The sequence below is a fragment of the Sminthopsis crassicaudata genome, chromosome 3 (genome assembly GCF_048593235.1).
Source record: "Sminthopsis crassicaudata isolate SCR6 chromosome 3, ASM4859323v1, whole genome shotgun sequence".
NCBI classification, from domain to species: Eukaryota; Metazoa; Chordata; class Mammalia; order Dasyuromorphia; family Dasyuridae; genus Sminthopsis; species Sminthopsis crassicaudata.
In genome coordinates, this window is record NC_133619.1 from 84040040 (window position 1) to 84064947 (window position 24908).

The window sequence follows — 24908 nt, forward strand, 5'->3', positions numbered from 1 at the left end:
TGACTTTTTTTTTCATTAGTTCCCTTGCAAATTCTCGACTTTTTATTCTTCCATAATGAATTTTGTTTGTTATTTTTTCTAGGTCATTAAAATAGTTTCTTGGGAGTCTGATTGGTATAGCACTAAATAAATAGATTAGTTTGGGGAGTATTGTCATCTTTATTATATTCGCTCGGCCTATCTAAGAGCACTGAATGTCTTTCCAATTATTTAAATCTGACTTTATTTTTGTGGCAAGTGTTTTGTAATTTTTCTCATATAATTCCTGACTATTCTTTGGTAGATGGATTCTCAAATACTTTATAGGAGAGTGTTGAAATTCTTTATAAAAATTTCAGAAAAACAGTCTTTGGGTAATGGATCTGCCATTTTCTTGCCAAAGGTTTACTCTCCCTAGTGATATAACTAGGTCAATGAGTCACCTTAAAATGATTTTTTAAAATGATGTAACAAAGTATGAACAAGGGCTACCCTTTTTGGGGTCATCAAAGTTTGGGTAGGGAGACAGGCAACCCTGCCTCTGATTTAGAGCTTTTAAAAGTGTTGATGCCATTCAGTCCCTTAAGGAAGGGCATCATCCATGTAACCAACTGTGGAAGTGAAGTACTAAAAACCACTAAAACTGATTGAGACTGGAGGATCTATCTTTCCATCTTGCCTGACTTGGGTGAGTCTTTCTTATGTATTTAATGATTCAGTTTTTTAGAATAAATCTCAGTGCATTCTTAGCACTTGCTTTTTATTGAGCCAGGACCTGCTAAATTTCTTTCTTCATAATACATTTGTGCCTTTAAATGTTTGACCTGACTTTTGGACTTTGCAGTTCAGATCCCATTATTCTATAAAACTAAATCATCCTGACCACATGTACTGAAGCATAATCTGTTTTCCACATTTCCTACCAATAAGTGTCCTAATTGGTTGCCCTAATCTCACTTGATTGAGTTGTAATCTAAGAGTGAAAAAATGCTCAGGCAGCAAACCTAATTTTAAAGGTGTTACCCTTTGAGCTTATGTTTATAAATGCATTCACTGGGAAAACAAACTGCACCCCTCTGTCAAGTAAGAGATTTGTGTTCCCCTGGCAACTGTGAGGTCATAGACCTTAACTAACCAAGATAGGCTATGTAACTATTTTCCTATGAGGTAACAGGCCCACAAGGGATAATAGCACATTCAGTGCCCCTCAGGCAGACCTGCCAGAACTCTACTAATTTTATGGGTTTCTTCAGTCTCTTACCTGAAAAGGACCCCTTGGGGGCGGGGGGGGGGGGGTTGCCATAAAAGAAGCAGTCCTCAGGACATGTGTAATACAATAATAGTGACAAGAGATCTCTTTCCTCCCTCCACTTCTTTCCTCCCTAGAGTGACTAGAATTTATAGGTTTCTTGCCATCCTGGCTTCCATAAGCTACATCTGTGTGCTTCTTTCTTTTCCACTGGTTCCTTAGCCTTCAGTTTCTAAGCAAAATGCTTTAGTGTTCAAACTCAAAATAAAGATGGCTCTTTTATGGAAAAGGACAAAAGGGAATGTGGAAGGTCCTGAAAAGTTTGCTTAAGCTCTCTACGTGAATTCTCAAAGAGCCTTACCTTTCAAGGGTCTACCTTGATTAAAAAAAAAAAATCACAGAATTACTTGGAAGGGTCCATCCATATAAGCAAGCCTCTGATCTCCAATTTTTTTTTGATGCCCAATTCTTGCTAGGTTTTTTTTCAATTTTAACTTTGTTGGAGTCCAGCTCCTGTAGTGAATTAAGAGTGTTACTTTACCAGGGCCAGGCGGAGAAAGTGTCAAATATGAACTCTTCCAAGTTTATTGATCCGACAGACAAATATATATCTCAAATGCTCATAGACTTGGTACAAAGTACAGTCTTTGAAGTTCCTATAGTTTTCTCTAATAAACAAGATCTACTGAGATATAAATGGTTAAGGCCTGGATCTTGATTACTTAGACAGAGATGCAAATAGTTGAGATACACATCAGGATAAAGTTTATCATACCATTATATATCAAATATCTTTCTCTCAAGTAAGTGCCTTCAATGTCTATTGTGGCCTGTTTTTCCTCTCCTAAATTCAAAGATTTTTTTTTTCCTGCCCTAAATTCAAAGATTTGCCTTTAATCCAAAAAGTAGTGTTTATATTTTGTTTCAGTCACTAGATTATTAATTTATTATACTGACAAGCAGTCCCTGCTATTTCAATAAGAAAAGAGTGTTTTAGTGAGTCAAGTTACTGTAAGATTCAAGACCTGGAATGGATTCTTATCCCCTGGCCCTCTACATAGCTTCTCTCCCTTTTTGGTCTCTAAGAGAAGCAAACAGTTTCAAGAGGCCAGCAGCATGTCCATTATCACCACCAGAAGTCAAAAGAGGCAGAATGTAGCTTAATCAAAAAGGAGACAAGGAGGATGCTTTATCAACAAGGGAGCCTAATCTAGCTATTAGGTGATAATATAATCCATTATCGAAGCATTTAACCTTTCCATGGCTCAGATTTCCTGTTGGTAAAATGGGAATGATTAACCAAGAAATCATCATTCTCTGTTAAATGGATAAATCATAAAAGGGAATCCCAGGGGCTATCCTGTTCAACTCTTTCATTTTACAAATAAGAAAATTAAGGCCCAGGGAGGTTTAAGGAATAACTTGGTGAAAGTCATACAGATAATACACATGGCATTTGAACTCAAGTTCTCAAATTCCAGAGTTGGTGCTCTTTTCATCAAACCATAATGTATGTCTTTATAGAATTTAAATGTATATCTTTGGGGAAATGTGAAGGTCAGCTACTGTGGAGTGATTTTAGTACTACTTATAGTATAGTGATTGAGTATTGGGATTATATTAAGGCTCTGGAAGGAACTTTCTGAAAGGAAAAAGGAAATCTAGATTTGGGTCACACTTCTAGCTTCAGCTTGTCAAAAGCCAAGTATACTTTAGAGAAAAAGGAGATTCTTGGATCACAGAATTAGGGTTAGAAGGGACTTCAGATATAGTTATCTACACCCTTATCATTTTGCAGATGAGGAAACTGAATCCCAGAAATAATAATTTACCCAAAGTCACACTTGTAGAAAGGGGCAAAGTCTAAATTTAAACCTAAGTCTTCTGGATTCAAATCCACTATTCTTAGCTCAGTACCAGTCAGTTACTTGGCTAGTCTAGATAAAGACTCAATGCTTCTTTAAAAAATAATAATAATATTTTAAAGCATTCATATATTCAATAACACTTGGTATATGGTTGTATTTTTACTCTTTTGCTTAAAACTAGTAAACATAATTTACTTGAGATTTTGGAGAAGGAAGATAAGTGGTACAGAAAAGACAGTTTTGTTAAGATGCCAGCATTGGGGAGTGCAGCAAGGTGGCCATTTTATTAATGCATTTGACACTCACCAACAGAGAAGACTGGCAAACCACATGAGCAAATAGGGGACAAGGGAAAAGATGGCAAGATTAAGTGCAACCTCAGTGGTCTCTCAGACTCTTCACTCTCTCTCTCACCTCACATGTTCACGCAGTTACCAAATCTTGCCATTTCTATTTTCACATCTCTTTAATTTGTTTATCCAACCACTACCTAAGTTTATTACATCTTCATTACTCATTACCTAGACAACTTATATAGTGTCCTAATTGGCCTCCCAGGCTACTTCATCTTCCACACCACACAACAGCCACTGAATTGATTTTCTGTAAGTGCAGGTCTGACCATGTCACTGCCCTACTCAATAAAATTCAGTGGCTTCTTCTTGCCTTTGGCAAGATGTTCTAAGATGTTCTAAGGCCTAGCTAAATTAGTCTTGCTCTTCTTCACACACAACAATATACCACTCCGTACCATTCCTCTGGCTTTGCAATGTGTCTATCCTCTGTCTAGGATATACTCCTTCCTCTCCTCTACCTCAAAGAATCCCTTATTTCCTTTAAGACTCAGTTCATTGACTACCTTCTACAAAAAGCCTTTCTGAGTCTATCCAAATGCTCTTCATAAACCACTTTGTATTTATGTTGTGTGTGTAAATGAATGTGAGTTATGAGTACATTGTCTCTTCCATCTTGACAAGAGATGTGCGTCTTTGTATTCCCAGCACTTGGAACATAGAAATATCTGTAGATTAATTTTATGGCATGGATTCATTGCCCTGAGAAGACAGAGATTCACAGTGAATCATAGGATCATAGAACTGGAAAGAATCTCAGATGCCATTTTATTCAACAACCTCATCCTCAGATTAAAAAAACAGACCCAAGAAGGTTCAGTTATTTGTTAAAAATCACACAGGTAGTAAGTATCTGGTGTGGGATTCAAAGCCAGATATTTTTCTTCTTCCAAGTCCATGCTCTTTCCAGGTCACCACACTGCCAAGACTGAGATTCAAATATTTTCTAAGATACATACTAGATTTGTGACTGTAGGCAAGACACAATTTCTCTCTGATTCTTTTTTTATAAAATGAGTAGATACCATGACCTCCAAGGTCTTGTCTAGAACTAGATCAATGGTCTCATGAATAGGAAAATATTTGGAAAGCAATTTGAGATATTTATAGCAGTTCTTTTTGTAGTGGCTAAGATTTGGAAATTAAGGGGAGGACCCACTGGGAAATGGTGGCTGAATAAGCTGTGATATATGAATATAAGGAATATTATTATACCATTAAAAATGATGAGCAGAATGATTTCAGAAAAACCTGGAAAAACTTATATGAATTGATGCAAAGTGAAATGAACAGAATGAGGAGAAAATTTGTATACATTAATAGCAACATTGTATCTGTGAATGACAGCTATTCTCATCTGTGATACGTCTGTGATCTCATGAATAGGAAAATATTTGGAAAGCAATTTGAGATATTTGTAGGAACTCTTTTTTAATGACTAAGAATTGGAAATTGAGGGTAAGATTATCAATTGGGGAATGGCTGAGCAAGCTTTGGTATATAATTGTAAGGAAATATTATTGTACCATTAAAATGATTAGTAGGATGGTTTCAGAAAAAACCTAGAAAGACTTATATGAATTGATGCAAAATGAAGTCAACAAAATGAGGAGATTCTACATAGTAACACTGTATGATATAATATTGTATCATCAACTATGAATGATTTAGCTATTCTCATCAATATACAGATCCAAGACAATCTCAAAGAACACATGATGGAAAATGCTATGCATCTCCAGAGGAAAAAAAATTGATGACATCTAAATACAGATCAAAGTATATTGTTTTTCACTTTCTTTTATTTTTTTTTGTTCAAGTTTTCCCCAACGAAATGATTGATATGGAAATGTTTTGCATGATTACACATATATAACCTATATCAGATTGCTTACTGTTTGAAGAAGTGGGGAGAGAGTTGGGTGGGATGGGGGAGGGAAAATGAGGGAGGCTCAGAATTTGAAACTCAAAATTTAATAAATATTTAAAATTGTTTTTATAAGGAATTGGGGGGAAATAAAATATAAAGAAAGGAAGGGAAAGAAGAAGAAGAAGAAGAAGAAGAAGAAGAAGAAGAAGAAGAAGAAGAAGAAGAAGAAGAAGAAGAAGAAGAAGAAGAAGAAGAAGAAGAAGAAGAAGAGGAGGAGGAGGAGGAGGAGGAGGAAGAGGAGGAGGAGGAGGAAGAGGAGGAGGAGGAGGAGGAGGAGGAGGAGGAGGAGGAGGAGGAGGAGGAGGAGGAGGAGGAAAGGAAGGAAGGAAGGAAGGAAGGAAGGAAGGAAGGAAGGAAGGAAGGAACGAAGGAACGAAGGAACGAAGGAACGAAGGAACGAAGGAACGAAGGAACAAAGGAAGAGAAAGGAAAGGAAGAGAAAAGGAAGGAAAGAAGAGAAAGGAAGAAAGGAAGGAAGGAAGGAAGGAAGGAAGGAAGGAAGGAAGGAAGGAAGGAAGGAAGGAAGGAAGGAAGGAAGGAAGGAAGGAAGGAAGGAAGGAAGGAAGGAGGGAAGGAGGGAAGGAGGGAAGGAGGGAAGGAGGGAAGGAAGGAAGGAGGGAAAGAGGGAAGGAGGGAAGGAAGGAAAGCTTCCAAAAGGTTGTCTCCTAAATAAGAAGAATGTATTGTCTGAAGCCTCAAATTCCTCTGATGAGACACTTGACAGTCAGGTCTTTTGTCTCTAAAAGCTTTTCATATCTTACTTGGGTTACAATGTTTACTCCCTCTACCGTTGCCTTTGAGAGTTTCTTTAATAATCAAAATGAAATACCATTGTGTGAAAAGGTTCCTTGATCTCATATAGATACAAATGTTCTATAGATAGATACAAATCTATAATTTTGTAAATACCTTTTTGGGAGATGCCTACTAGCTTAATGCTTTTAAATTAATCTTATTAGAGAAGGCTACTTTTAATTCTTGATGCTCTCTAACAAGAATCAGAGAGGGGAAAATGGAGAGAATAATCACTTAATATTTGTAAAACATTGTGCTAATAGATTTATGACTATGATTTCATTTGATTCAACATTCTAACATACCTCTTGCTTTCTCCTGTTAGTCACAGGACAGCTCCACCTACACCATCAACATTAGCTACCCTTTAACAACCGATTTCATATTTTCATGTGTGTGTGTGTGTGTGTGTGTATGTACTATCATATCATATTATGTTATAGATATTATAATTGTGTATTATATACACACATATGTACATAAATATGCAATGTACATTACATATGTAAAATTTGAACCTCACAATAATGCTGTGAGGGAGATGTTACTATTAGAAGTTAATTGACTTCCCTAAGGTCACACAACTATAGTAAGTTCCTGGGACAGGGAAACTAGAAACCAAACTGTCCCAATTCTAAGTCAGCACACCATCCACTATTACAAACTGCCTCCCTGCCTCTGGTTCTACTGTATGATTCTTAGGTAAAGTCCTTTACCGGTTTCAACTGCCATTTTTTAATTGGCTTTTTGGGGTTGTTGTTTTTTTCAAATTGGACCAAGAGATCTGTTGGGAGTTATAGCAGACAGAACAATCATTTTGCCCCTTCAGTTTGAGTTGTCTAAGTGTTCAGGGAAGATTACTAACTCTGGTGTGAGACTGCTCCTTCTACTTTTGGTATTCACCTGCTACCTAACTCTCACCTTTGGCTCCAAGAAGCTGAAGCTTGCACATTAGCCACACCCCATTAAGCCATTTTGGCAGGTGGCTAAAGTAGGTTGAGGGTAACAAAGTGGCCTCAAATGCAGAGATGAGTAAGGAAAGGTGAGGAAGCATGTGATGACTTCCCTAGTGGAATGGGTTGAATGAGAGCAATTTGTTCCATTGGCTAGGAAGGCAGCTGAAGAAAGTGGTATGAAGCACCTAAAGCTTAGCCAGACATTGAAGACCCCAAGTTCATGAACTACATCCCAGGCCACCACCAATGATCTCAACTTTTGTCTTGCCTCTAGTTTCCAATTACTTAGGAAGAGTGGAAGATTTGTCTTTGTGCAACTCTATCTCACTTAAATCCATTTTATGCACAAGTCAAAAGATACTATTTTACTCAATTTTTACCTAAATCAAAGTCCTGTGGCTACAAACAAATGATGAAGCAGTAGGTGCAGATACACTGGGAACTATAGTCCACAACCCCGCATACAAGCAGCCCAGGTTATAAAGTCTCTTCTCACCAGATAAAAAGCAGTAGCAGTGGGATTCAGCTGCAGCTAGAGTGTCTGAGAAGCCTTTTTAAAGGACTACAAAACTCATTAACTGGCATGAGAAAGGTGCCCTAAATCTTAACTGCTTTATCTAACTTAACTGGCCTGTTTGCCACAGCAGGTGGACATCTTATTTTGTGGTCAAAAAAAAAAAAAAAAAAAAAAAAAAAAAAGGTACAACATTTTTTCAAAGATGTTTCCACTTTTCATTGATACATGAAATGTCTGCCCACTTCTGGATGACATGAAATATAGCTAATAGGAAAAATGAACAGCTCAGGATCAGAAGGCCTGGAATACCATATTCTGGAAGACAAAGGACCTGGAATTATAACCAAAAATCAACTACCTAGCAAAACTGAGCATCATCTTTCAGGGGAGGAGATAGATCTTCAATGAAGTAATGGACTTTCAATCATTTCTATTGAAAAGACAAGAACTAAACAGAAAATTTGATTTACAAACACAGTATTCAAGAGAAGCATAGAGGTAAAAAGAAAAAAGCATTAAAAGTTAAACTGTTTGTATCCCTGGATTGGAAATGATATTTGTAACTTTTGAGAACTGTATCTTTTATCATAGCAATTTAGAAGGGCATATATAGACAGGAGGTGTGGGTATAAATTGACTGTTGTGATGATATTTTAAAAAGACATTAAAGGGTAGAAAAATGATTGTACTGGGAGAAGAGGAAAAGGAAGGTAAAATGAACCAAATTAGATTACATAAAGAGGCACAAAAGACTTATTACAATAGAGGAAGAAGGGAGGGGGATGAGCATTGTCTGAAGCTTAATCTCATCAATTTTGCTCAAAGAGGGAATAACTTGATCATTCAATTGGGTATAAAAATTTATCTTACCCTAAAAAGGACCTGTATGTGCCAAAATGTTTGTGGCAGCCCTTTTTGTAGTGGCTAGAAATTGGAAAATGAATGGATGCCCATCAATTGGAGAATGGTTGGGTAAATTATGGTATATGAATGTTATGGAATATTATTGTTCTGTAAGAAATGACCAACAGGAGAAATACAGAGAGGCTTGGAGAGACTTACATCAACTGATGCTAAGTGAAACGAGCAGAACCAGAAGATCATTATACACTTCAACAATGATACTGTACGAGGATGTATGCTGATGGAAGTGGATATCTTCAACATAGAGAAGAGCTAATCCAATTCCAATTGATTAATGATGGACAGAATCAGCTACATCCAGAAAAGGAACACTGGGAAATGAGTGTAAACTGTTATTTTTACCTTCTGAGTCCAATTCTTCTTGTGCAACAAGAAATTCGGTTCTACACACATATATTGTATCTAGAATATACTGTAATATATTTAACATGTATAAGACTGCCTGCCATCTGGGGGAGGGGGTTGGGGGAGGAAGGGAAAAAATATGAATAGAAGTAAGTGCAAGGGATAATGTTGTAAAAAATTACCCATGAATATGTACTGTCAAAAAAAGTTATAATTATAAAATAAAATAAAAATTAAATTATTAAAAAAAAGAAAAGAAAAAAGAAATGACCAGCAGGATGAATACAGAGAGGCTTGGAGAGACTTACATCACCTGATGCTGAGTGAAATGAGTAGAACCAGCAGATCATTATACACTTAAGCAATGATACTGAATGAGGATATATTCTGATAGAAGTGGATATCTTCAACAAAGAGAAGATCTAATTCAGTTCCAACTGATGGACAGAATCAGCTGCACCCAGAGAAGGAACACTGGGAAATGAGCCTAAACTGTTTGCATTTTTGTTTTTCTTCCCTGGTTATTTTTACCTTCTGAATCCAATTCTTCCTGTGCAACAAGAAATTCAGTTCTGCACACATATATTGTATCTAGAATATACTATAACACATTTAACATGTATGGAACTGCCTGCCATCTAGGGAAGAGGGGGTGGAGGAAAGGAAGGAAAATTCGGAATAGAAGTGAGTCCAAGGGATAATGATGTAAAAAATTACCCATGCATATGTACTGTCAAAAAAAAGTTATAATTATAAAATTAATAAAAAAATGTAAAAAATTATCTTACCCTATAAAGGAGTAGGAGGGGAAAATGAGGAAAGAAAATGGAGAGGCTGGATAGAAAGGAGGGCAGAAACACTAGATGGAAAGGGTAAAATAAAAGAGAAGAGGGATGATAGAAGGGAAGACAGGTTAGGGAGCAGGATTAGTCAGAAGCAAAACACTATTAAAGAGGGTCATGATGGAAAGAGAAAACAAAATTATATACAGGGGAGAAAATAGGATGGAGTGGAATACACCACTGGTCATCATAAATGTGAATGTGAATGGGATGAACTCTCCCATAAAATGAAAGTGGATAGTTGAGTAGATTAAAAACCAGAATTCTACAATATATTGTTCCCAAGAAACTCATTTGAAACAGAGAGGTGCATAACAGAGAAGAGTAAAAGAGTGGAGCAGAATTTATTTATTATACTTCAGCCAAAACAAAAAAAAGGAAGGGGTAGCAATTTTGATCCCAGAAAAAGCAAAATCAAAAATAGATCTAATCAAAAGAGAAAAGGAAGGAAACACTACATCTTGATAAAGGGTGTCATAGACAATGAAGTAGTATTGATATTAAATATATATGCACCAAGTGGTACAGCATCCACATTTTTAAAGAAGAAATTAAGCCAGTTACAGGAAAAAATTAACAGAAAAACTATACTAGTGGGGGACCTCAACTCTCTCAGAATTAGATAAATCTAACTATCAAATAAGCAAAAAACTAAGGGAAGTTAATAGAATATTAGAAAAAATTAAATATGATGGATCTCTGAGAATATGTCTTTTCCTCAGCAGTAAATGGCACCCACATAAAAAATTGACCATGTATTAGGGCATAAAAATTTCAGAATCAAATACAGAAAGGCAGAAATTGTAAATGCATCCTTTTCAGATTACAATGCAACAAAAATTGCATTCAATAAAGGGCCAAGGAAAGATGGACTAAAAACAACTGGAAATTAAAGAATCCAATTCTAAAGAATGAGTGGATCAAATAACAAATCATAGAAACAATATTTTCATCCAAGAGAATGACAATAATGTGATAACATACCAAAACTTGTGGGATGCATTCAAAGCAGTTCTTAGGGGAAATATTATATCTCTAAATAGTTACATGAATAAAATATAGAAAAAGGAGCTCAAATAATTGGATATGCAACTTAAAAAAGACAGAAAAAGAACAAATTAAACCCCCTAATTAAATACCAAATTAGAAATTCTGAAAATCAAAGGAGAGATTAATAAAATTGAAAGAAAACTATTGAACAAATTAATAAAACTAAGAGTTAGTTTTATGAAAAAAGGAACAAAAGAGATAAACTTTGCTTAATTTGATTAGATAAAAGAAAGAAAAGAACAAATTACCAACACCAAAAATGAAAAGGGTGAACTTATGTCCAATGAAGAAGAAATTCAAGCAATAATTAGGAGCTATTTTAATCAACTGTATGCAAACAAATCTAACAATCTAATTGAAATGAATGAATATTTACAAAAATATAAATTGCCCAGAATAACAGAAGAGGAAATAAATTACTTAAATAGCCCCATTTTAGAAAAAAAGAAAAGAAAGAAAGAAATTGAACAAGCCATTAATGAACTCCCTAAGAAAAAAATCTCCAGGATCAGATGGATTTATAAGTGAATTCTACTAACATTTAAAGAACAATTAATTCCAATATTATGTAAACTATTTGGAAAAACAGGGTCAATATATGACACAAATATGGTGCTAATACCTAAACCAGGAAGAGCCAAAACAGAGAAAGAAAATTATAGAACAATCTCCCTAATGAATATTGATATAAAAAGTTTAAATAAAATATTAGCAAAGAGATTACAACTTATCAGCAGGATAATACACTAAGATCAAGTAGGATTTATACTAGGAATACAGGGATGGTGTTCACTATGAGGAAAACTATTGGCACAATTACCCATATCAATAACAAAACTAACAGAAGTTATATAATCTCAATAAATGCAGAAAAAGCTTTTGACAAAATACAATACCCATTCCTATTTTTAAAAAACACTAGAGAACATAGGAATAAATGAAGTTTTCCTTAAATGATAAGCAGTATCTATCTAAAACCCACAGTAAGCATTATCTATAATGGAGAGAAGCTGAACACATTCCCAATAAGATCAGGAGTGAAGCAAGGATGCCCATTATCACCAATATCATTCAATATTGTATTAGAAATGTTGCTTTAGCAATTTAAAAAAAAAAAGAAAAAGAAATTAAAGGAATTTAAGTAGCAATGAGGAGATAAAATTATCACACTTTGCAGATGATATGATGGTATACTTAAAGAATCCTAGAGAATCAATCAAAAAATTACTTGAAATAATATCTTTAGCAAAGTTGCAGAATATTAAATAAAATTACACAAATCCTCAGCACTTCTAAATGTTACTAACAAAACTTAGCAGCAAAAGATAGAAAGAGAAATTCCATTTAAAATAATTGTAGACAAAGTAAAATATTTGGGTATCTACTTACCAAAAGAAAACCAAGAACACAAAACAATTTTCACACAAATAAAGTCAGATCTAAACAACTGAAAAAGTACCAATTGCTCATGGTTAAGCTGAGCTAATAAAATAAAAATGGCAATTCTACCTAAATACATCTATTTGTTCAGTGCTATACCAAAAATCATTTTACAGAGCTAGGAAAAAAATAATAAAATTCATCTGAAAAAAAGGGTAAAGAATATCAAGGAAACTAATGAAAAAAAAAATGCAAAGAACAATAGTCTGGAAGTACTAAACCTAAAACTCTTTTATATAGATGATAAGGTTGATGCATGTATTGCCAGAACTAGTTCAGTGTTTGGGAGTCTCTGAAGGAAAGTGTGGGAGAGAAAAAGTATTTAACTACCAAACTGAAGCTCCACAGAACTGTTGTGCTGACCTCACTGTTGTATACCTGTACAACCTGAATGGCCTACCAATATCATGGCAGGAAATTGATTTTCTTCCATTTGAATAGTCTTAGGAAGATTATGAAGATTATTTGGCAAGATAAGTTAAATACTGAGGCCTTTTCTTGAGATGAACTGGCAAATATTCAAACTACATCAAAGAAAACAACATTAATGTGCTGGTATTTGAATGCCAAATATATGTTTGTTTAAAAGACTACTTTACTGAGAACTCACACAAGTCAGGTGCTCACACAGAAGTCAGAAAAAGTGATACAAGGATCCTTCAAGGTCTCTTTAAAGAACTTTGAAATCTGTCATGAGACATGGGAGACATTAGCACAGAATCTCCCAACAAAGTGTGCCCACATCAAAGAAAATGTGGTGCTTTATGAACAAAACAAAATTGCAGCAGCTCAAAAGAAATGGGAAATGTGCAGATTTAGACACATTTCCACTCCAAATGTTCATATAAACTATTTGTACCTTACCTGAGAGAGTCTTTCAAGCTCATACTGGTTTGATAAACCACAGTCACACAATATCTTGACCCCAACACAATGATGTCATTTTGGTCCTCTCTGAGACAGCTAACTATCATGGAGTTCATTGTAAGTGTTTATTGCCAAAAATGAAATATGACAATAAGAAGGTAAATAGGGTAAGGATGTTGCTTCCAAAATATCCTCAGCCTTTTATAATCTTACCCATCAAACTCAGATGATGCCCTTTCCATGCAGCCATCCTCTTGGCACATCACAGAATCACATAAATCTCATATTTGAAAAAGAGCTCACTTTTTTTTCTTTTTTGATCTGATTTTTTGTGCAGTATGATACATGTGGAAATATATGTAGAAGAATTGCACTGTTTAACCTATATTGGATTACTTGCTGTCTAGGAGAGAGAAGTGGGGGAAAGGGAGGGAGAAAGGTTTTGCAAGGTGAATACTGAAAACTATATTTGCATATATTTATTTGCATATATTTTGAGGTAAAGGGGAACCTCACCACCTCTAGGGCAAGAGTTCTCAACCTGGACAGATTTTAAGGGAGTATGTAAACTTGGAAGGAAAAAAATGTATATATTTATTTTCACTATTTATGAACTAATATTTAGTATTTACTTTGATAATTTGATCAAAATGTATTTTCATGGAATGTTTTCCATGCTTGTAATTGTTCTCATCTCTTTTTGGCTTCCCTGGCTTTCTTCAAATCCCAGCTAAAGTCTCGCCTTCTACAAGATATCTTTCTTTGATCCCCGTTAACATGAGTGCTCCTCTACCTATTTTCTCTCATTTATTTTGCCTATATCTTGTTTTTGTATGTTGTCATGAGCTAGGGAGTTTTTGAGTGAATGTGAATTCAAAGATAATCTGGAACTTGGAGCACTTTTTCCAGATGCCCTACATGTGAGATTGGGTGTCCCAGGTACTAGTCTGCATGGGGATAATTAAAATGTAAGCTCCTTGAGGTCAGAGACTTTTGTTTTTATTTCCTTAGCACCTAATACAGTGCCTGACACATGGTACTTGTTTAATAATTTTTTTAATTGAACTGGTGTTGAACAAGGTATGATTGAGGCATTCGGTGTTAAGAAAGATACACTGGAGGATGGAGAAATGAACTAGCACATTTGTGCTATCAGTAGCAACTGCGTGATGCTCCATGCAAAGTGACAGGAGGTCGCTAAGGTGCTCCCAGCTCATTTCAGCAGTCAATTTCATCTGGCTACCTTGTCAAAAAACCAGATGCTTTTCTTTCTCTTTGAATAAAAAATAAAGGCCGAAGTCTGCACTGACACACAGCTCCCCTTTGGTGCCCAGGGGCCTCAGATCAAATGAGGTTCTGCTGAGGCTTCCTCTGAACTTGTCAGTTCTGATTGCCAGGGAGATGTGGACAGCGCTGGTGCTGATCCTAAGGATGCATAAGCCAGGAGCAAAGCAGCAGAAGGAAGGGCTGTGCAAGCCAAGCCCGCTTACTCTCCCCACCCTCCCATGAACTAGCTCTGCCTTTCCCTCTGCCATCTCTCCCAGAGGAGCGCAGGCTGATTAATTACTCCCACTCCTGTTCGTAAGGGATGCTTTGCATCAGTTTGGAAGAACAGAGCCCACTTCCTGAAAATGATGATGAAAGGCAGTGAGACTGCCCACAGGTCAGCCAGACTCAGACTCGGAAATGCTGCTGATCCCTTTAGCATGAAATGTAAAGCCAGATGTTTGCACCCACCCTGGGAATCTGTTCGACAGAGTCAACAATAAACAGGTATCAAATGCCTGCTGTGCTAAGCACCCAGAGGAGGAAAAGAACACCGTTTGTGGAAAGAATCCTGTTCTTAAAGTTGGAGAATAAATGGCTAAAGTCCCAGCCCTGCTATCTAGGAGCAGAAGAGCTGCGGATGAAAGAGACCTTAACAGTCGGTCATATAATGAAATCCTTTTCCTTTACAGATATGAACATGGGGAAGAAAGAGAAGAGATAAAGGCTAAGGGCAGATGCCTTTGGGATGCCTGAAATTAAAGAACCAAAGTAAGGAGACTAAAGGAGCTAAGGAGACAGCTAAAGAGACAAAGAATCTGTGGTCAGAGACAGAATTAGGAAAGTGCAATGTCCTTGGAAGCCTATTAAATGAGGTTTGTCATTGTTTTTTAGTCGTTTCAGTTGTGTCCAACTCTTCGGGACCCTATTTGGGGTTCTCCTGGTAAAGACTTTTCCTTCTCTAGTTCATTTTGCAGTTGAAGAAACTGAGGTAAACAAGTTTAAGTGACTGTCCAGGGTCCCATAGCTAGTAGGTGCCTGAAGACAGATTAGAACTCAGACAGATTAGCCTTCATGACTCTAGATCCAACCCTCTACACACTGGCCATCTAGCTTCCCCTTTTGAATGAGTAGCCTTCCATAAAAGATCATTCTAGGCATGAGCAGCCTATGTTGGTGAGATAGCTTTGAGATCAAATATATCTTCGGGCATTCAGATTTGTCTCATTATCTATATTTTATGCAATTTTATATTGACATACTGAGAATATGGGTCTTCTTGCCGGCTCTGTGATATGAGAGGAGCTTTGTTGCCATTCTTATGAAGTGATTTTGCTCCCCAGCTTCCAAGCCAAAAGAGAGGATTTCTAGATGCTGGTGCAACTGATAAGTGAGCCTTCTGCTGCTGATTTTTGAACTTTTAAAACTTTGAATGCTGTATTTGAGTGGTCTGACTCAAAAAGATAAAAACAATAATCTTGCTGGAAAACACTTGCACACAGTCTGCCACTGATAAATAGTTCCAGGCTGAAGATAAGACAAACTGATCTTGATCTTTCACCGTAAGCAATTAAAAATATGAAGTGGAAGAACCCTGATACATAAACATGCATTAGATGAAGTGGCTTTGCTTTAATACCCCTATCAGGGGTCTAGAACAGTCTGCTAGCCACTCTCCCATAGCTCAGTGGATAATCTCTCAGAGTATACAGCTAGGAATTTTTCACTCTTGCTGGCCCAAGTGTAGCAAAGGAAGGCAACAGGGAAAGAGAATGGCATTAATAAAAGTCTTCTAGACCCAGTGCCTTTATCCAAAGTAGTAGTGATCAGTATTCTCTTTGATCCAGCAATACTACTACTGGACCTATATCATAAAAAAGACCCATATGTCCAAAAATGTTTAGAGAGGTTCTTTTGTGAGGATAAAGAATTAGAAACTGAATGGATGCTCATCATATGAGGAACAACTGAACAAATTGTGGTAAATGAATGTAATGGAATACTATTGTGCTATAAAAAATGGGCAAATTTCAGAAAAACTTGGAAAGATTTACATGAACTCATGTTGAATCAAATGAGCAGAACCAGGAGAACATCATATATACAGCAACACCAACACAATGTGATAATCAACTTTGATAGACTTTGCTCTTCACAGAGATATAATGATATAATGATAATTACAATAGACTTGTAATAAAAAAGCCATTTATATCCAGAGAAAGAACAAAGCATATTATTTTCACTTTTTTTTTGGTTTATTTTGTTTCTCATGGTTTTTCCTTTTTTCTAATTCTTTTTTCACAACATGACTAATGTAAAAATATATTTAACATGACCATAGTATTACCTATATCAGAAATTCTTATCTTGAGGAAATTGGGAAGGGAAGGAAAGAGAAAAAATTGGAAAACCAATCTTATAAAAGTGAATATTGAAAATTATCTTTACATATATTTAGAAAGAAATAAAATGCTATTAAATGGGTAGAAAAAACAAAGTAGTGACTAGACAATAGGGAGTTTTAGGGACCTTGGCAAGTTAAATGGGAAAACTTTTTTCTTAGCAGAAAATAATCTTGATGTTTTGTAGATAGTTATGTTTTCCATGTACTGATAAACTAGGACTTAGTCATGATAATCAAACCAAAAGGAAGAAAAAAGACAGCTCATTTAGTCCAACTCTCTCATTACATACAGAAAGAAATGGAAAATGATACATCCAAGCTCATGCAGCTAGTAAATGCCCTTGAGACTTTTATTTTACTATAGATTTTTTTGGAAATGACAGTAAAACTCAGTGTAGTTCTTACTTGGTCACTATTGCTAATCAATTCAGTTATAAAGGGAATCTTTGCTCCTCAGGAGATAAAAGCAAGAGTTAAATCCTGGATGAATGCTGCTTTATTATTTAGAATTTGAAGAAATTTTTGCTATCTGATAAATTCCCTTCTCATGCTCACTTAAGCGCTTGGGTGGCACAGTAGGCAAAAAACAAAACACTAGACATGGAGCTCAGAAGATCTGAGTGAGAATGTCTACTTACTTTCCAACTCTGTGACCCTAAGCAAATCGCAGAATGTCTATCAGCCTTATCTCATCTATAAAATTGGTAAAAGATAAATAACTTTTGAGGGCAGCTAGGTAGAGCATGGATAGAGCATCAGCCCTGAAGACAGGAGTATCTGAGTTCAAATCTGGCCTCAGACACTTAATACTTCCTAGCTGTATGACCCTGAACAAGTCACTTAACCTCATTTGCTGCAGCAAAAATTAATTAAATAAATAAATAAATAAAATAATAACTCTCAGTAATTTGCATGGTTGCCTTTTCAATTTGTTCAGTCATTTTAAGATATGTCATGATTCCAATTGGGGTTTTCTTGGCAGAAATATTGGAATTGTTTGCTATTTCTTTCTGCAGCTCATTTTACAGATGAGGAAATTGAGGCAAGCAGGGATAAGACAAACAGGATCCTTGTTGTTTGTCCGTCATTCTCGATGAGTATGACATTAGGGAGGTAATGCCATGACACTCAAGTGAATTGAAAGTTGAGCTGTGCAAGGTCTCCTTTCTCCTCTGCAAGGGTCTCACTTTCCCCTCCAGAGCCATCTGGGTCCAGTGGCCATGTATGGCTCAGGACGACTGGAGATGGCCCTGGATACAATGAGAGACCTTGGTCTTTTTAAGCTAAGCCTTCAACAGTTCTCTGTTTGACTGAAACTGCATACTTGCCCAAAGTCACAAAGCTAGTAAGCATCTCAGGCCAGATTTAACCTCAGAAAGATGAGTCTTCTTGATGCTGGGGCTTGGCATTTTATCCTTGCTGCTCTCTTATGTCAGATTATCCATGTCATGCCCATGAACTGTGGATCTGTCCTGAACCTTCTCTTTATTATCTTCATTATTATTTGATAATCTCATCAATTCTCATAAGTTTAAATATTATTTCTTTGTAGGTGGCTACCATAATTAGGCAATTCTTGAATTGTCTTAACTTTCCAGCCCTGTATTACAAACTGTATTTTAGGTGTTTTGATCTGTATGCTTCATAGACTTCTCAAGATCAACATACTCCAAACTGAAATTATTATCCTCTTTCTCCCCCCCCCAAAAAAAAACACTTCTAGGTTATATCTTTTAATATTTACCTTATTAGGGGGCAACTAGGTGGTACAGTGGATAGAGCACCAGCCCTGAATTCAGGAGGACCCGAGTTCAAATCTGGTCTCAGACACTTAACACTTCCTAGCTGTGTGACCCTGGGCAAGTCACTTAACCCCGGCCTCAAAAAAAAAAAAAAAAAAAAAAAGAAATATTTACCTTATTAGAAATTAAAACTTTAAAATTATATGTAGGTGTTGTTAGTTTATTTTAAAATAATAGGGGCAGCTAGGTGGCACAGTGGATAGAGCACCAGCCCTGAATTCAGGAGGACCCAAGTTCAAATCTGGTCTCAGACACTTAATACTTCCTAGCTGTGTGACCCTGAGCAAGTAACTTAACCCCAGCCTCAGAAAAAGAAAAAACAAAACAAAAAAAAAACTATCGATTTTTAAAATTATAACAATAAACCCATTACGTGTCACAAATTACATATTTTATGAAAAATAACTATTTTATGAATCAAAAAAGTTAGGGAGATGAGTAGCATTATTTTATATATTTTTGCAAATCTCTTTAATATCTAACTAAAAAGAAGACAAAGGAATTCTCATATCTGCTTCTGCATTCACTGAATTGTGATGTCATTTTGGTTGAAGTACATTAAGAGAATTTGACTTCATACAGATATGTAGTTGGAAAAGGGAGTAGTATTTTAGTAAGCAAGTAACATTTTAGGATTGTAATGAAAAATAGCTTTAATTTCACAAAGCTCTTAACGGTTTTGGGGACCTCCAGAATTCCATGGACCACACTTTTGAGAACTATTGCCTCAGAGTACCGAAAATATCTCTTAGAAGTCCCTTTGTGATCCCATTTGCGGTTTTCTTGGCAAAGGAATGGTTTGCTATTTCCTTCTCCATCTCATTTTACAGATGAGGAAACTAAGGCAAACAGGGTTAAGTGACTTGCACAGGATCACACAGCTAGAAAGTGTCTGAGGACACATTTGAACTCTGGAAGATGAGTCTTCCTGACTCCAAAGCTGGAACTGTGTACTAGCTTTCTCAATGAGTCCCTTACTGGCAATGAATAGGTCTTTAAGGGATATAGGGAAGAGCTAAGAGGAATCCAGTGGAGATTCAGACTCTCTAGAATTGTTTCCTTATCTGCAAAAATGTTGATGTTTCTGAAGTCTCTTATAACTTTAAGATTCATTGCCTTTACAGTTACTTCCTCTATGCCATAAGCTACTCCTTTTCATCTGCTCTATATTATTTGCTTCACTTAGAGTAAGACTGAGTAGCAATATTTTGTGTATATAATTACATCTTTCAAGTGATTTCTTGTATTAGTGGAGGTGGGATATCATACTTTTTATTTCATTGGTATCTTTCCTAGAGCTCTTAGCTAATGCTCTGAACACACATGGAGCCCTCACATTATTACTGAATGAACATAAATAAATAGAAAGATAGATCAGTGGAACAGAGCAGTCATATAATTTATGGTAACAAATATAACAACCTTGTGTTTGACAAGTGTAAAGACTTAAGCTTTGGAGTAAGAATCCATTATTTGTTAAAAAAAAATTGTTGGGAAAACTGGAAAGCAATATAGCAGAAACCATGCATAGTCCTTATCAAATCAAGGTAAAAATGGATGCATGACCTAGAAATAAAAAGAGATAGTACAAGAAAATTTAAAGAACATGAAACATATACTCATGAATAGGTCGACGATTTGTGAATAAACAAAAGATTGAGAGCAGAATGAAGTATAAAATGGATAATTTTGATTAAATTAAATTAAAGATGTTTGTACAAATAAAACAAATGTAGCCAAAATTAGAAGGAAAGCAGAAAATTGGAAGGAAATTTTATAGACAGTTTTAAAAAAAGGTCTTATATTTCAAATAAATAATAACTTTGAAAAAAAGTTTTAATAAGAACTTTGTAAAATTTGTAAGAATACAAGTCATTATCCAATTGGTAAATAGTCAAAGGATATAAATAGATAGTTTTCCAAGGAAGAAATCAAAACAATTTGTAGTCTTGTGAAAAACTGATCTAAATCATTAACAATTAAATGTAAATTAAAACAATCTTGAGATATAATTTTATACCTACCAGACTTACTAAAATGATTGGAGGGGAAAACAACAAATGTAAGAAGGGATGTGGAAAATTTGGGACTCTAATTCATTGTTGGTGGAGTGATCCAAACATTTTAGAGAGTAAATTATACCCAAAGAGTTATTATAATATTATACCCTTTGACCCAGCAATACCACTACTAAGTCTACTTCCAAAGATTATCAGGGAAAAAGGAAAAGAATCTAAACATTCTAAAGCATAGCGGCTCTCTTTGTGGTGTCAAAAACTGGAAACTGCAGGGATGCCCATCAACTGAGGAGTAACTAAATAAATTGTGGTGTATGATTGTGATAGAATACTATTGTGCTATAACAAATGATGAGTTCAATGATCTTTGTAAAACATGGAGATATTTGCATGAAATAATGAAGAAAGAAATAAACAGAACCAAGAGAACATTATATACAATAATGGTAATGTTGTTTTAAGAACAACTTTGAGTGAATAAATCATTTTGACTATTATGAACAGACATTAACTTGTAAACATGTGAAGGAAGACATTATCTGCATGAAAAAAAAAGAATTGACAAAAAGAAGTATTTGTAGAATGATTTTTACATTTACATACACATTTGTATCTAATGGTAGCCATTCTAGGGAAGAGAGGAAAGAAAAAAAATGAGGGAGAAATAAACATTTATGTGATAATGTTATTATTTATTTAAAAGGAAGAGAAAAATTTCCAAAACAGATTTGCACTATTATTTACAATCATTTTTATTACACAATGTTATGAAAATGCTTGTTTATTTCATAAATTAAAAATAAAAGAAATAAAAATAAAAATAAATACATACACCTAAAGCCATATACTGCTTTCTGATCAATGATGAATGATACTTTGTTTTCCTCTCTTTTTCAGTTACTATGATGTGAGCTCTCCAGTGACTGAAGTTTTCTGTTTGTGTAGTAATTTGCCAACATGTCTGACAAGAAGTTCCTACCAATTAATGTACACCCTTCTTCTCATAAACTAACATTTAGTTCTCCAACTTCTTCAACGGAAAATTTTGCAGATAAAGAATATAAAAAGTTGCTTCCTGAAATCTCTGTGACAAAAGAAGAAAAAGAAAAATCCAGAACTGAAAAAATTCGGAAGCTAGAATTTCTAACCAATGATCAAGTCGTTCCATCTCAATCTTCTTCTTCCTCAGCCTCTTCATCTCCCAATGCCTTCACTTTGCCCTCTTTGTCTTTCCCTCCAATGAGAAGTACTAATCTACCACTTAAAACCTCATCAATGCCAGCATTCATTTCATTCAAGACAGAAGAAGGTAAGAAGAATCACTAATAAAAAATATCCCCAAGTCTTGTTGCAGCCACAAAGGGCTTCACGGGTAAAATAACCAATAATACAAACAGCCACATAATAATCAGGCAAATATTTGTCAACATCAATTAGCATTTCTTAGAAGACCTTTTATTTTCCAGGAAAAAGCAATTTATGCTCAAGATCTTTCACTCATTATAGGGCTGATATATTCTTGGGAAACAACAGTAGCAAATTTTATTATTATTTTATTGTTGCTAACATTATTAACAATAACATAATATAATGATATTATTATATTATTGTTAATATTATAATATTATTAAGCAAATAGTTTAAAACGATTGAAGGAAATGTTGCTAATTAGGAATACATATATATTTCTGTATCATATATTTATGATTATCTCTGTGTATTTGCATATATGTATATATATATATCTTTATTAATGAGTAACTCCCTTCATCAATACAAACTCATAATTTATCCATAAGTTATAATATTAGACAGTTGCCTGTGGAACTGACTGGTCAAATGACTTTGTGTACTCTGAAACTGTCAGAGCATAATTGATTTTTCTTGATTTTAAAACTAACCCATCCCCTCCATCCATAACACCTAATACCTCAAGAAATACAGCAGTTATATATTGGGAAAAATTGGATTTTAGATCCATTTCTTCCAAAACATATGTCTGCCTTCTTTATTGGAGGCTGAGAGAGTGAAATATCTAATGTATGCTCACTGCCACCATGAGCAATTGGAAAATCAGTGGTACTTATTTCTTCACAGGTTATTTTGATACTTCCTCAGCAGCAAAACATGGTTACTACATGGTCCATGATACACATGATACACTCAGAGCACAAGCTAAAAAATAGAATTCTCTTCTTGGCTTTATGCAATCTGGAAAATATTTGCAATCCACATTTATATGGTATTTTAGTTCATAAAGACTTTCCTTACAAAGACCCAAGGAAGAGATAAGTAGATAGGACAAATAGTAATATTATCATCACTATCACCTTTGTGGATATGTCCATTTCTAGGTGAGGAGGTTGGGATTCAGAGAAATTAAATGACTTAGCTGTCATGTTTGGAACTCTTTCTGCTGCACCATAATTTCTTCATTCAAGGGATATTACTATTATATAAATAGGTATGGCCTTAGGTCAGCCTGATCACTTCAGGGGGTTAGATAGAAGGTGAGAAAAGTACTATATTTTCTGTGCTAGTCTAGCCAGAAATTGCTCTTCAGAATACTAATATCCATCTTGCTTGCGTTCCAAGCCTAATTCAGAAACATAAAAGTAGCATTCAGAGGTTTTCTCCTATACAGAGTGGAATCAGGCATTCTTAACATATACCCCCGTGAGCCATATCTTTGTAAATAGATCCCCCTCTGGAGCAGGACAAATACAAGAGTTTCAACTGACCAGAATTGGATATAAAGCAGAAATCTCAAAAATAAATGTCTTGCTGGTAAGGGAAAGGAGGTTGATAAACTATAGGTAAGATTAAAATGCCTTTAAAACTACATTTAGCTATGCCTTGCTGGAGGAAAATTCAATATGTACTTTAAAAAATCCTTCAAAATTTATAAAACATATTAAGTTGGTAAGGAATTTATGATAGGATTCGTGACCTTGCAAAAGGATTTACCATAGCTTTCCTTTATATAGCAAGGCCTCCCAGGATATTTTGAATTGTAGAATCTCAGAATTGAAAGGGACTTTAGATGTCAGCTAGTCCAATCCATCTCTGAAGTAGGAATCCCTTCTACAATTTCCCTAAAAAGTAGAGCTCTAGCCTCCATTTGCAGACTAACTCACTATCTCCTAAGATTATCCATTCAACTTTGGGACACTTATAATTATTAGGATGTTTTTCTAATAAAGGAAAATTTTTTTCTACATAGCTCTGACTCTTATATATGTCACTTCCCTATACAGATCTAGGCTTTTCATAGACTCCTCTATACATATCTCACCCTTCTAGAGAGTTTTCTCTACAAATCTACCCTTTATATAGAGAAGTATCCTGTTTTAATTCTTTTAATTCTTCTTTTCTCCAGGCAAAACATCATGCCCAGTTCCTTCCCTCATTCTTTGTACAATATTTCTTTGGGTTCTGGTAATCTTTTATTACCTTGACATTCTTCAGCTTGTTCAGTGACTTTGCCAGGATTAAGAACTAAACATTATATTTTAGATGTGATATGACTAAAACAGAATACAATAGGACTTCTCTTATTATATATATTATGTTTAAGATTACATTAGGTTTTTTTGGCTGTCATGTCACTCTATCAACTTTTTTGAGGTTGCAGTTTAATAAAATCCTAAGATCTTTTAATAGGAATTGTTGTTCATTCCTATCACCTTCATCCTGGTCATTTATAGTTAATTTTTAATCCAATTGGAAATTGTTATATTAGTCCCTATTGAATATAATTTTAATGCCTAGGGATTTTCTATTTTTGTTGCTTGTTGAGATCTTTTTGAAGCCCAATTCTAACATATCCCAGGAATTATCTTTTCCTCCTGACTCTGAATCATCTACTGATTGGGTTATCTTGCCTTAAACCAAGTCATGGATTAAGATGTCAAATAGAAAGGAATAAGAGTAGAGCCACTGTAGCAATCTATCCAAGACTTCACTCTGGGTTGACATTAATTCTTAATCACCACTCTATGAATATGATCATCCAATGAGATCCATGATTACCTATTTATATTCTTGTTTAAACCTAAACTTCTTTTTTTTATCTGCTTAAATATCTTGAGAGTATTTGCTAGTGCTTTATGGCATTGGCCACTATGCCAATTGCCATTATCCCAGTTGGCATTATGTACATTATGTCGATATGGTAGAGACCCATGATTTCAGAAAACACAGGACAAAAACTCCCTTCATTGATGCAGATCTCAATCCTTCTCTTATATAGCTTAAAGAACTTCCTGGAGTTGATTAAAGTTAAGTGGTTTATCCATGT

At 35.2% G+C, this 24908-nt stretch overlaps 1 long non-coding RNA gene across 1 annotated transcript in view; it reads left to right on the forward strand.

Annotated features, from left to right (window-relative positions):
* The first annotated feature begins 552 nt into the window (after positions 1-552).
* The window catches only part of LOC141564862 (uncharacterized), a 28106-nt gene continuing 3750 nt past the window's right edge, over positions 553-24908 (forward strand). Inside the window, exons 1-3 of the long non-coding RNA XR_012488763.1 lie at positions 553-667; positions 15074-15256; positions 21506-21917. This is a non-coding gene — a long non-coding RNA (uncharacterized LOC141564862). The remainder of the gene's footprint in view (positions 668-15073; positions 15257-21505; positions 21918-24908) is intronic.